The sequence below is a fragment of the Lutra lutra genome, chromosome 10 (assembly GCF_902655055.1).
Source record: "Lutra lutra chromosome 10, mLutLut1.2, whole genome shotgun sequence".
Lineage (NCBI taxonomy): Eukaryota > Metazoa > Chordata > Mammalia > Carnivora > Mustelidae > Lutra > Lutra lutra.
In genome coordinates this window covers 16,331,366-16,345,173 of record NC_062287.1, presented here as the reverse complement: position 1 = coordinate 16,345,173, position 13,808 = coordinate 16,331,366, and the positions used below count along the sequence as shown (strand labels likewise).

At 44.5% G+C, this 13,808-nt stretch overlaps 1 non-coding gene across 1 annotated transcript; it reads left to right on the top strand.

Moving 5' to 3' along the window:
* Positions 1-10,275: 10,275 nt before the first annotated feature.
* On the top strand, positions 10,276-10,379 carry LOC125080222 (U6 spliceosomal RNA). Its single transcript, XR_007121255.1, has one exon. It is a non-coding gene; the product is annotated as a U6 spliceosomal RNA (small nuclear RNA).
* The last annotated feature ends 3,429 nt before the right edge of the window (positions 10,380-13,808 follow it).

Below are 13,808 nucleotides of genomic sequence, written 5' to 3'. Positions count from 1 at the left end.
CTTGCCTTAGAAGAGACACTAAGCCGTGGTTTTGCTTAATGACATTGTGGCTGAGCGTCGGCCAAGAGCAGATACGTGCGCCTGTGCGTTTCGAAGTACACAGCCCCCAGGCCCCACGGCGGCACGTCGCTCGGCCTCGCTGACTGTAAAGACTATGTCTATGGTAAAAAGCCCCATCTCCCCTTGACGACTGTGTTCTCTTTTTTTTTTTTTAATTTTTTTATTTATTTGACAGACAGAGATCACAAGTAGGCAGAGAGGCAGACAGAGAGAGAGAGGGAAGCAGGCTCCCCGCTGAGCAGAGAGCCCGATGCGGGGCTCGATCCCAGGACCCTGGGATCATGACCTGAGTTGAAGGCAGAGGCTTTAACCCACTGAGCCACCCAGGTGCCCCGACGACTGTGTTCTGATGCAGCTCCCTTGCCCCAACCTCTCTTATCTCCATTTTATTAGTCTAGGCATACAGGATTCTGCTCACACTGAAATTACAGTGAAAACGGGGATCCTCCTTGATCGGAATACCCTGGCCTCTCCTCCTGTAGGCCTGCTCTGCTCAACCTGAGAACCTAAGTCGTCTCCACCCCGTGTCTCAGTTTCCATTTACTACTGCGCAGAGGAGATAAGCCATCATGGCAATTTGTTCTTCTTCCAGAAATCTCTGGTGCCTATTATGGGTCAGGCCCTGGAGACGAAATAGGAAATAAGACAAATCCAGGGCTTGGCCTCTTGGGGTTCAGTCAAATAAAAAAATGTCATCTCTTGTCACAGTTCTGGTGCACTCTGATATCGGGTATTCTCTGTGCCATCTTTCCCCTACAGTGAACTCCGTCACGTGGTCACGGTCTAGGCGTCAGGATGGGTGGGGTGGAGGCCAGCAGCAGGCACCTGTGGCTTAGGGCGAGTCCTGCGTGAAGGACCACCGGGCACAGACCTCTGCGAGAAGGGGATAAGCCCACTTAAGTCAAACTGGGTAAAGTGCTAAAAGCAAACGATGAAAGAAGTTGTACGTTTTCTCACCCTTTCACTGTTGTCCTTCTCGAGCGCCAAGAACAAGAGTGACTGGAGAAGCTCTACAGTTGAGCGGGAGGAAGAGGGAGGGAAGATGAGGAAGGCGGAGGCGGAGGGGGGGGCGGTGCCTGTTGTATCTGGGAGCAAAGCCTGATCGCTTTAGCAGTGAGGGGACACGGGAGAGGGTCTGCGTTCACAGTGCAACCACCTCGGGATGCAAGAATAAGATGCCAGCGGGGGCCCAGGGTTGTCTTGTCGATTGGGTGTCTGACTCTTGGTGGCAGCCTGGGGCTTGACCTCAGAGTCCGGGGATCGAGCACTGAATCACGCTCTGTGCTCAGTGGGTAATCTACTTGGGATTCTCTCTCTCTCCCTCTTCCTCTGCCCCCTGCCTCTCTTTCTCTTTCGCTCTCAAATAAAGAAATAAAATCTTTTTAAAAAGGGCGTCTGGGTGGCTCAGTGGGTTAAAGCCTCTGCCTTCAGCTCAGGTCATGATCCCAGGGTCCTGGGATCGAGCCCCACGTCGTTGTCGGGCTCTCTGCTCAGCAGGGAGCCTGCTTCCCCCACCTCCCGCCTGCTTCTCTGCCTACTTGTGATCTCTCTCTGTCAAGGAAATAAATAAAATCTAAAAAAAAAAAAAATCTTTAAGAAATATATAAGATGCCTAAATAAGTAAATAAGTAAATAAGATGCCACTTTTCGTATCATCCCAGGTGGTTGGGGTTTTCAGCTTATCCAGAGAACAGCTTTGCCTGCATTGTGGCTTTAAGTCTTCCCACGAATTACTATAAAACAAGCCAGGATAGTGTAAAGGTTAAAAAAAAAAAGTGTGTGTGCATATGCTTGTGTATATATGTCTCTCTACAGATAGGTAGGTAGATAGATGGATGTGTGTGTGCATTCCCAAATACATGTATATTTCAACATAATGTTGGCTGGTTCGCTTTTTCAGCTCAATAAAACCATAAATCAGGGGGCGCCTGGGTGGCTCAGTCGGTTAAAGCCTCTGCCTTCGGCTCGGGTCATGATCCCAGGGTCCTGGGATCGAGCCCCGCATCGGGCTCTCTTCTTGGCAGGGAGCCTGCTTCCCTTTCTCTCTCTCTGCCTGCCTCTCTGCCTACTTGTGATCTCTCTCTGTCAAGTAAATAAATAAATAATCTTTAAAAAAAAAAAAAACAAAAAAACCCCATAAATCAGCAGGCAGCTTCCATCTGCCAAGAATGATATTAGGCACTAAGGGGGAAAGAAAGAAAAACTGGACATAGTTCCTACTTTCAAAAATTTATGTTCTGGCGCATTTAATTTTCCCTTCTAAAGGAAAACCTTTATGTTTTATCTCACAGCAATTTTTAGGAGCTTGTGCCCTCTGAAGGAATTCAGAATAGTAAAAAGAATAAGATAGTAGGATTGCTATTAGCCCAGGACAGATTTCTTACTACTCCTAGCTAAATGAGGGACGAGTTATGTTCCAGAACTGTACTGCGCAGTGGGCTATGGCCAGGTTTGAAGATAGAAGAGATGTTTACCCACTAGCGGCTTTGTAGCCGAAGTTTTGTACTGGGTACTGCATGGTTCAACACTCGGTTGTTTACATCCTTACTCTTCCAGATTCCAGGTGAGAGTCTTAATTTAGAAGCATCAAGTTATCTTAATTTAAAAAAAGACTAAAGGAAGATGTGGTAGCTGTTTTCAAACACTGAGGATCTTCCTTATTTGCTTCACAACCAAGACCAGTGGGTAGAAGTTACAGGCCGATTTTAGCTCAAATAAGAAAGAATTTATGAGTTGCCTCAGGAGATAATGAGCTCCCCAACATTGGAAGTATACAAGCAGATGGATGGCCATCTGCCAGGATTGCCAGAGAAGGGATTCCAGCATTGGATTAGGAGGTTGAATGAGGTACCTTCCATCGCTAAATTCTTGGGTTCTCAGTCTGTCTCTTTGGCCCGAGGCAAAAAAAAAAAAAAAAAAGTCAATCTTTGGAGAAATGTAACTCCTATTGTTGAAAGTAAACACATGCCTTATGTGTTTGGGCTTTTCTCTTTAGATGCATGGGCACTTTTCCTTAAATGCAGTGAAGATACTTAATATTAGAAAATGCAATAATCACTTAAATGCTCTATTGACGAAATTAATATGATTGATACACTCAAGTGTTACTAGGTAAATAGCATTAATGGCCTTGTTAAAGAAGGAAATCTATTTACAAGACAGGATGATAGTTCCCAAATAAGACCAGTTTGAATAGATGAACATCGTGCTTGTTTTTTAAATGACTTCTTATAATGTGCACACATGCATACACGTTCAGGAAGGAAAACAGTGAGTGGAGAAAAATGAAGACGTATCTCAATATATCTACAGATTTTATGCCTTGGAATCAGACTGTACCACCTGCTAGAGGAAGGATGGTTTTCTTCATGCATTTTCAAGCATTAAGCACTTGGGCAAAGCTCAGCCCTGCACAGTAATACCCTGTTCTTTGGAATACAAATCGACTCCAAGTTATCCTGCCCTGCCCCCACCCCCAGTCTGATGGAGTGCGCTGCTTTTCAAATGCTAATTAGGGAGCCTGTGGAGGTGATACGGTTGACTTCAAAATTTGGCGGGGAACGAGAAATAGAGAAGCTAAACTGAAAAAAAAAAAAAAAAGGACAAAAGCAGACCTGGGCAAAAATACCTATACATAAATACTTAGACATTTACTAACCGGAGTAGAATGTAGGTCTTCTCTCTCCAAACCCCCAGAGACAAGGTTTGTGTCTTCTCATTCTCCTACCGGACCTGCTTTATGGTATAGCTGGATAAAAAAGTGGATGGGGGCAGAGGAGAGAAAGGTTGTCTCATAACAGGGTTACTGCTGGGGTGTTTCCAGTCCTCAGTGGGGTTTCCTGAACATTCAGCTCACTGCCTGCTGGTTGCCAGGCGCTGTCCTAGGTACTGGGGAGGCAGGTGTGAGGAGATGTGGTCCCTGCCCTCTGGAAGCCCCCCTCTCTCCTTCCAGTGGGGCAGGGTGAGGCCCTTCTGCGGGAGTCCACCCCCTTAACTCCAGTCCCCAGCTCCCACTGCTGCCCCTGCACCCCACTCATGAAAAACCAAACATAAAGGTTTCACATAGAAAGCCTTCTCAAGATACATACCTTTTTTTTTTTAAAGATTTTTATTTATTTATTTGACAGACAGAGAGATCACAAGTAGGCAGAGAGGCAGGCAGAGAGGGAGAAAGGAGGAGGAAGCAGGCTCCCTGCAGAGCAGAGAGCCCGATGTGGGGCTCGATATGGGGCTCGATCCTAGGACCCTGGGATCATGACCTGAGCCGAAGGCAGAGGCTTTAACCCACTGAGCTACCCAGGCACTCCGAAATGTACCTTTCAATTCTGTTATGATGTAGGTCCCTGGGCCATCTCCTTGCCACTCTGACAAGTGACATTTGCACCCCAGTTCACAGTTTAGAATGTGCTCTCGCTGCTGCTGCCATCAGAGATGCGTGTTTCTCGTCATAGCCCTGTGACTTGTGGTGTTTTCCCCCTTTCAAAGATGGGAACATCACCCAAGTAGTAGTCAACGATGAGCCTTCAAGTTGTATCTTCTAATTTTTTTTAAAGGTTTTATTTATTTATTTGACAGACAAAGATCACAAGTAGGCAGAGAGGCAGGCAGAGAGAGAGGAGGAAGCAGGCTCCCCGATGAGCAGAGACCTGTGTATCTTCTGATTTTTAAGCCAGAAAATTCTCCTTCCACTACAGTTCTATCTTAACAACTACTCTGCCATCCTGATATAATACCTATCTATTTTTATACATTCATTCATTCCTTTCTTCCTTTATGCATTCATTTTTATGTTACGTATAGTCCATGCCCAATGTGGGGCTTGAACTCACGACCTTGTGATCAAGAGTTGCTCGCTCTACAGACTGTGCCAGCCAGGTGCCTTCCCCCCATAACAATGTAATACATATAGAACCTGAGGAACAAAATGTTTAATGGAACAAAGCTATGTCACCTCTTGATTAAGTGATCTGTAGTCCACACTTCGACTCCTTGTAACTGAGCCAGGCCACCCATTTTGCCTTGGGCCAAATGCAAAGACCAAAACGTTCTTTGTAGAATGGAAAACACTGGTAAGACCCAAACCCAAAATAGCTAGAAAATACAACCAATCACTCAAAACAAGAGCAAAAATTAAATCTCATTTTTAGATCAATCTGACTTTTAAGGTATGTTTCAGTGTGCCTTGTTTTATAGATGTCTTTCCCAGGGGCAGGGTCTAATGTGTATTAATTTCATAGAAAATATTTGGAAAACAAACCCTAGGATGACATACACTGTCCACTAGACATATATTTTTAGTCACCAGCATTGAAATTAACCCACAAGCATTCTAGATTCTCAATCCTTCGTGTGCAAATAAGCACGTGGGTGACACTTAATGAGTTAGTTAAAATAGAAGCAGTACTTCAAAGTAACAATATCTGAAGAATCTCATTAAACACAAAGTAAGACAAAAAAGCTACCATCACACGCCTGGATTGGCGTAGCTAGGCCCCTCCCCCAACTGTCACAAAAGACATGGACCAGCTGGAATCTTACCCAGAGAGCTGGACATTTTCCACCCAACACCATGGTGAGCGACAGAAAAAAATAGACTCTTTTGTCCAGCTCTCTTCCCTAATTATACCTTGGGTCTAAATAAAGAAAATACAGCACACATAATCACCAACAATTTGAAGTAAATGAAAAGCAACAGAGTGGAGGCTTTAATCCTATTATCAGTGGCAAGGGTCAGAGGAAATGGACAGATAGGAGCACCAAATGACCTACAGTGGCAAGGAACAGTGAATGAGATTCAAACGAGATTCAGAGGAGGAATCAAGAAATTAAGCTTGGTTTCCAAGTTCATTCAAAACCGTTTGTTTGGCCATCGAAGGAAGGAGGAAGCGATGACTTCCGCAGCAGGCAAACAGCTCGCTAATATCCTAGCAAAACACTAACCTCAGATAATAAGAAATATTATGATGTCTCTGGAGAAGCGAAATACAGATTTCCCATCCGCAGAGTTCCATTTAATAGAGTATATTCAACCTAGTTGAATAAATATGGAGGAGGTCAAAACATTGATTAGGAAAAACGCTTCACACTACTGAAATCAGGAAACCAACTGGCCAGTTAAAAAAGCAGGTTGGGGACGTTTTGGTTGTTTTGTTTCTCTGAAAGGAACCCTGGTGTTCCGTGGTTTCAGCTGCCCAGCATCGTGAGTGGGTTAGGGAGTGGGGAGTAGGAAGCAGAGGGAATGAGAGGTGGGAGGGATGCCCCCTTGGTGCAAAGCTATTGAGGGCTTCTCCTGTTGGATTTATTACAGTGTTTTATGAAGCAATCCAAGAGATTACCCAGACATCAGCTACCACGAGGGCTGCACTGGGCTAATGTCATATAACAAATGACTTGTAAAAAGTGTCCCAATCTTCTAGATGATTGAACCTAAATAAACTGTCTCTTGCCTAGGATTTTTGTGCCGTATCATTTCATCATACTTGCCTGACCTAAGCCAAAACCAGGAGAAAAAGTCTGAGATCAGGGTAAGAATCTAGGAAGCAACTCATTATTTTCACTCCCTTTACAAACTAGGTTTCTTTATTTTAGCTACCAAAAAGCAGAGGGCTGTTGGGAAGGTTTGGGTCAGCTGCCTCGTTTCCAATAAACACTGATCTTACTCTTAATATCATTGGCATTTTGGGTCAGGGGGGGAAACGTTGAAACTAAATACAGAGCTCCCCTCACATCTTAATGGGAGGTCATGCCATTGTCCCCATCCAACAGCGCCTCAGATGTCTGGCCACAGTGGGTGCGTGCCTCATGAAGGGGAAAACAAGCTTGCTAGCCAACTGACCTCACTGGCTGTCAAAGCAACGGTAGACCCCATTGAGAGTCTTTTTTTTTTTTTAAGATTTTATTTATTTATTTGATAGACAGAGATTATAAGTAGTCAGAGAGGCAGGCAAATAGAGAGGAGGAAGCAGGTTCCCTGCTGAGCAGAGAGCCTGATGCGGGGCTCGATCCCAGAACCCTGAGACCATGACCTGAGCTAAAGGCAGAGGCTTTAACCCACTGAGCCACCCAGGCGCCCCATCCCTGTTGAGAGTCTTTAAAAACAAGACCACTAACCAACCTTATGTTTTCACAGATTATTCCAACAAGGTCATTGCTTCAACTTGGTGCTACAGGCTTTTTAGGCAATCGGATGACCAAACACATGTATGTTCTGATTGAGTTCTTGTTAGGATTTCGTGTTGTAAAGGGCAGGCAAGAAGTAAGAAAAAAAGGATTGCCATTGATCAAGTGTGGACTATGTGCTAGGTACTACATGCTTCACATTTATTCCTTCTTCTTCATCAGCACAACCCTATGAGGTGTACGGAGAGTGAGTTCTCTGTGGCAGGAGCCGCTGAGCATGTTTAAGGAATGTAAGTAGGGAACAGATGAAAGCCTTGAATCACTCAGTAGGGGAACAAAGTAGGCGATCTCTGAGGTACTTATTTTTTTCCTTCCATTTTTTTTAAAAAGATATAATTCATATACCATAGAATTCACCCTTTTTAAGTGAACCATTCAATGGTTCTTTGTGTATTTCCAAGGTTGTGTTGTCACCATCATCGAATTCCAGAACATTGTGATCCTTCCATACTCATTCGTATTCTCCCATCTCCCAGCCTCTGGCAACCAGTAATCTGTTTCTATGGAATCACCTATTTTAGACATTTCATGTAAATGAATCATACAATCTGTGGTATTCCATAACTGGCTTTTTCACTCAGCGTGAATTCTCCAAGGACCATCATGTGGTGGTGTGTCTCATTCCTGTTAATGGCCGGGTAATATTCCGTTGTGTGGGTGCGCCATTTTGTTAAATGGTACATCGGCAGATGGACTGTGAAGTGTTTTCCACTCCGAGGTTTTATGAATGCAGGGCTCCTGTTCTCCCTCCAGCCAGGACGCCAACATGGGGGACTCAGTTCAGTTTGGCCCAGGAGCACACTTGTAGCTTCTTGGCGGACGTGTCTCTTGATAGACTGCTGCCTAAACTCCACGTGGCAAATAGAACTAATTTCCCCGGCAGCCTCCCTCCTTCATGCTTCCCCACTCTTGTTAATGGCAACACCAATCTCTCAGGTGCACAAAAGTCTTCTTCTTCTTTTTTAACTCCTTCTTCTCCTGCACAGTAACTTCCATGCCAACATCTGTAAACCCTACCTCAACTCTACCATTTCCCCTATTCTGTCACCACTGATTTCAAGCCTCTTGTTGGTCATTAGCATAGTTTTCCACCAGCTTCCCTATCTACTACCTGTTCCCTTTCTACTCTGCTCAGTGTGATTCAGCTGCTGGATTTATTCTTTTTATGTTCAGCTGTGTCCAAACCCATCCCAAGATCAAACAGCTGAAATGGAATGCAAATTTCTGCCCCTTGGTCCAGAGTAAGTAACTTGCGGTTTAGTAAGGGAGAGAGGCAGGAAAGCGACAGTCGTGCACTTGTCTTCACTATTTGATTGTAAACACTCCTTTAAGGGAAAAACTATTTCCACAGCAGGGTCATAAAGACAAGGCTTTGGTGGAAGCCAGACCTCCTCTTGAATCCTAGCTATTCCACTAGGGACATCAGAACGGCCACAAGCTTCAGTTATCTTTTATTAAAAAAAAAAAAAAAAAGGTGGCGGGGGGTGGGGGACAGAAGAAGCCACTTACCTCTCAGGGCGCTTGTGAAGATTAGAGGTTAGGCACATCAAGGGACGGCGCCTGCCATGTACTTCGTGCGCAGGGAACTGTGGCTACTTCACGGATGTAGCTAGCTTTCATCCCCGCCGCTGCATCCTCCCCAGGACGTGCTACACTGCTCTGCAAAGCGGGCACCCAAATAAGCGTGCCCTGCCAACTGGCAACGTGGGGAGCTGGTGGAACACGGGGGGGGACCACAACGGCTGAAAGAATCGGGCAAAGTGAACGGGAACTAGCGGTCGCAGAGAAGGAAAAAAGGGAGCTTGGGAAGATGAGCAAGACGTGGATAGACGGGTCCATTCTAGGCTGGTGTCAGAGCCAAGGTGGAGGCAGGACCACCTGGAGGCAAGGGGAGGGCGGCAGGGAGGAGGCGATGCCTGACTGAGGTGAAGGGTGACTGGGTAGGAGAGGGAAAGCAAGTTGCCCAAATGAATCGTGGACATCTCAGAAAGCAAGCAGAGTTCCGTCTCCATACAGCAGTCCCCTTGAGGTCATTATGGCTCTCAGGCAGGCAAGGGACATGAGGAAAGTTGTGGATTTGGGCATAACAGCATCCTCAAGCCAGGGGCATGACCCCAGAGCGGGAACTCGGGCTCAGGCTGGGGTTTTAGATGCCCCATGTACAAAACGACCTGGTGATGGTGGGAACAGAGCAAGGAGTAAACCAGAAAGACAGTTTGAAAGAAGGAAAAGAACCACAAGCCCTTGTAACAAATACTGTAAATAATCCTGACTAAAAAGCCTCCTTCCCCCAAGGCTAATATTTTACTTTTTTTTCCCTCAAAAAACATCTTCAAACACCTTGCTCCTCCCAACTCTTCGTTTTCTGAAACAAAGTTAGGAATAAGCTGACCAATTAGCCAGTCAACCCTACAGTCACGGCTGCCACGGTACCCTGACCCAAGATAGAAAGATTCCTGATTATTTTAGTCGGCCCACGTGTGCCCAGTCTAAATGGTAGTTCGGCTCTTCTCTGAAGAAACAGGATGGAAAATGGCAAGAAAGTAAGTCAATCAGTCATCACTCACATTTACAGCTCCAGAACCATCCCCACACCTTCCTATTAGAGTGCAGGTACGTCGCAAGAAGCAAACATTAGGCTCCATATGTATCCCGGCCAAAGGTCACTGACAGCCCAATCAGGTTAGACTCTATCTCAAAGAGGCCACTTCCCAAAAGGAGAAGGAAAAGGTCGAGAAAACCTAAGGCTTTTATTTTTCATAGGTGGCAAGGCATAGAAACAGTTTTGTGCCTCTTTCCCTTCCATTTGAGCTGTTTATAAATATTTGATTGCATGAAAGCTTCCAAGGTCTCCGGGACTTATTCTTGCTGGCTGGACTAGTTTTTCGGATGGTGCATTTGCAGGCTAAATAATCAATCCGGCTGCCTCATGTTCCAGGCACTCAACTTCCTTGAATTCGCCAAGTTTCATAAACCTTTTGGAAGAGGCCATCCATCAGGACAGGAGCAGGAATGGAGGTAAGATCTGTCAGTCTTGTGCTCGCTTCAGCAGCACATATACTAAAATTGGAACGATACAGAGATTAGCAGGGCCCCTGTGCTAGGATGATACGCAAATCTGAGAAGCGTTCCATGTAAAAAAAGAAAAAAAGATCTGTCAGTCTCTCCTCAGCCAATGCTCAAAAAGTCTCCTCTGAACCAGAAATGTCAGATCTGCTTCCACAAAAGCCCTTAAGGTTCTTGTAAACCAGCAGTGAGATGGGGACAAAAGGAAAAATGTAAATAATGCCTCATCAGACTGTAGGTCATACTCAACGAGATGACTCCATCAAAAGAAGAAAGGCCAAAGAGGAGGAGAAACAGAAACTTCCAGGGATAGACTTTAGCGAGTGATATGAAAATCATACTCTTGTTTGGAGAAACACACGAGCCCAGGGAAGGCTACAGGTCACCTGGGACTGCCCAGTGAGCCACCGCTAAGCTGTGCCTCTGTGTTCCTATGTCACCAACTTCACAGACTGTCAGGACTGAAGGGAACAGAGGAGAGAGAACCATCACCAAACTTCCTCAGTAGAGGATGAGAGAGCAGAGGTCCAGATAAGGTAAATGACTCGTTCCTGGTTAGACAATGAGCTAGTGAGAGCAGAGAGTAGAAAGGACTTAAGTTGGGTTGGTCACGTTTGCTTGGTCTTACGGATGGCTCTCTCCCTACAGCTAGGAGGGGAAGACAGGGAAAACCCCAGAAACCCTGCCCCACATAGATCTTCAGGCCACATTGTCTGGGCTACAGGATCTGCAGTCTCCAGAAAAGGTCTCAAAGTATATGAACTTCCTATTCACATGTGTGCATGAAGAAGAAAATCCCTTACGCTCTTTCCTGCAGTAGATACAGAAATATATGCACTTTTAAGAAGATAAAACACAGTCTCATTAAATGCAATTCAGTTCCCCATTGATTAAAAATGTAAGCAGCTCATACATTTTAAGGAAATAAAGACGTTTCCAAACTATCAAGATGTAGCTAAACTGGAAGATAAACCCTGGTATCAGCATACTGCAAACTGAAGAGGCTTTTAGCAAGATAAAAACCACTAGTTACACGATGGTGAAATTTCTGGGACGTCTACTATGACCACACTGCACCCACCCCCTTGTAACAGCAGCACCAAAGCAGCACATATCCAATATACAGGTTTCTTAAAACCAGGTTCTTGGGGCACCTGGGTGGCTCAGTCAGTTAAGTTTCTGACTTTGGCTCAGGTCATGATCTCGGGGTCCTGGATCGAGCCCCACATCAGGCTCTCCACTGAATGGGGTCTCTGCGAACCCCTCTCCCCCAGCTCCTCCCCTCCACTCATGCTTGCTCTCTCTTGCAAATAAATAAATACAATCCTAAAACAAAACAAGGTTTTTACTAATTCAGTAACTTTTTTTCTTTCTTCCCATTTAAAAGAACTAGGTTAAACAAGTATATTATTATAGAGACTAGCAACCAAGTTTTTTTTTTTTTTAAGCAACCAAGTTTTTAAATATGAACATACATTCGCTCCCTCCTTCTCTCTCTCCCACACATGCGTGCACGCACACATGCACATGTGAGCCTAGAGTTCGAACACACACAACCATTATAAAACATGAAATATAGCTGCATTAGTAAGAGAGAGATTTACATATTTTAAATTCATTAATCATTTTTCACCTTTCCTGCTTAAAGTATGTAAATCCTAGAATAAAACACCACCACCACCAATTTCAGAGACACTGATTACCCGGAGGTAATCTGCCCAGGGTCACACAGCAAGTGAGCAGAAGAGCTAGCACTGAATCCAACTGTTCAGGCTCTTTTCATCACCCCAACAGTCCTCAGAGCATGGTCTGCAAATCCCACTGGTCCCCAAGACTTTCAGGGATACAGGGAGTCACAACTATTCTCGTTAAACTACTAATTTGGAAAAATGTGTCCACCACCGTGAGACTTTTCCAATGAGATCAGCTGTTGATATCAATACATGTGAGCTTTTGATTCTGTTATAAAGAAATGTGTCCAAACCTTTGAAGGCCTGCCTACATAGTTCAGTAAGCCAGTATTTTCCAAATTACCGATACAGGATGTTACAAAATCATGCAAGGTCAAAGATGCCATTCTTCACACACTGAAAGTATAAAATGGACTTTAGTATAAAAAAATATTAAAGTATAAAATGGATTTTAGTGTCACAAAGTATGAAATTTCATTGATGTGGCTTCAGATTCCACACTGCTGCTCTTTTAAGAAACTATCACTTGTCGGGCGCCTGGGTGGCTCAGTGGGTTAAGCCGCTGCCTTCGGCTCAGGTCATGATCCCAGGTCCTGGGTTCGAGCCCCACATCGGGCTTTCTGCTCAGCGGGAAGCCTGCTTCCTCCTCTCTCTCTCTGCCTGCCTCTCTGCCTACTTGTGATTTCTCTCTGTCAAATAAATAAATAAAATCTTAAAAAAAAAAAAAAGAAAAAAAAAAAAAGAAAAAAAAAAAGAAACTATCACTTGTCAAGTTTCAGTGCAGTATGAAAATACCCACAATCATCTGAAAAGGCTATTAAAATACTTATCCCTTTGTAAAATATGTGTCTGTGTGAGGCTGGATTTTCTTCGTATAGTTGAACCAAAACAACATAGCATACCAGATTGCATGCAAAAGTAGATATAAGAATCCAGTTGTCTTCTACTATGACAGACAATTAAAGACATTTGAGGAACTATAAAACACTCTTCTCATAAATAATTTTATTGTGGAAAATAAAATTTTTCATAAAAACATGTAATGGGTTTGGGATTATTTTTAAATGAAAATTTTTTACTATCTTTCTCATCTCATAATAAAAATTTTTTTCTAAAGATTTTATTTATTTGGCAGAGAGAGACACAGTGAGAAGGGAACACAACCAGGGGGAATGGGAGAGGGAGAAGCAGGCTTCCCACTGAGCAGGGAGCCCAATGAGGGGCTCAATCCCAGGACCCTGGGATCATGACCTGAGCCGAAGGCAGACACTTAACAACTGAGCCCCTTCTTTTTCATTTCTGATAAGGTAAATGTCAGTAGATACAACCCACATGAACACAAGCTCCTCCAGGAGGCCTGCAATAATTTTTGAAGAGTATGAACTGACTCTGAGATCAAAAGGACTGAGCACCGCTGCCCTTCTCTATTTAAAATAAGGACAGCAGGAAAAAAAAATTGATCTGTACAGATATTTCTCCAAAAAAATTTATTACCAAGATGTACCCTAATTAATCTTTTTTTTTTTAAGGTTTTATTTATTTATTTGACAGCTAGAGAGGGAACACAAGGGGGTGGGGCAGAGAGAGAGGGGGAAGCAGGCTCCCCGCTGAGCAGGGAACCCGATGTGGGGCTCGATCCCAGGACCCTGGGACCATGATCTGAGCCGATGGTAGGTGCTTAACCGAGTGAGCCACCCAGGCGCCCCCTAATTACTGTTCTTGATCACAGTACCTTCAGGTGGCCCCAACCCTGTGGTCCCACGAACAAAGAAAGGGATCCCCTGGAATAAAATGCTGTTAAGTGAAGCCTTA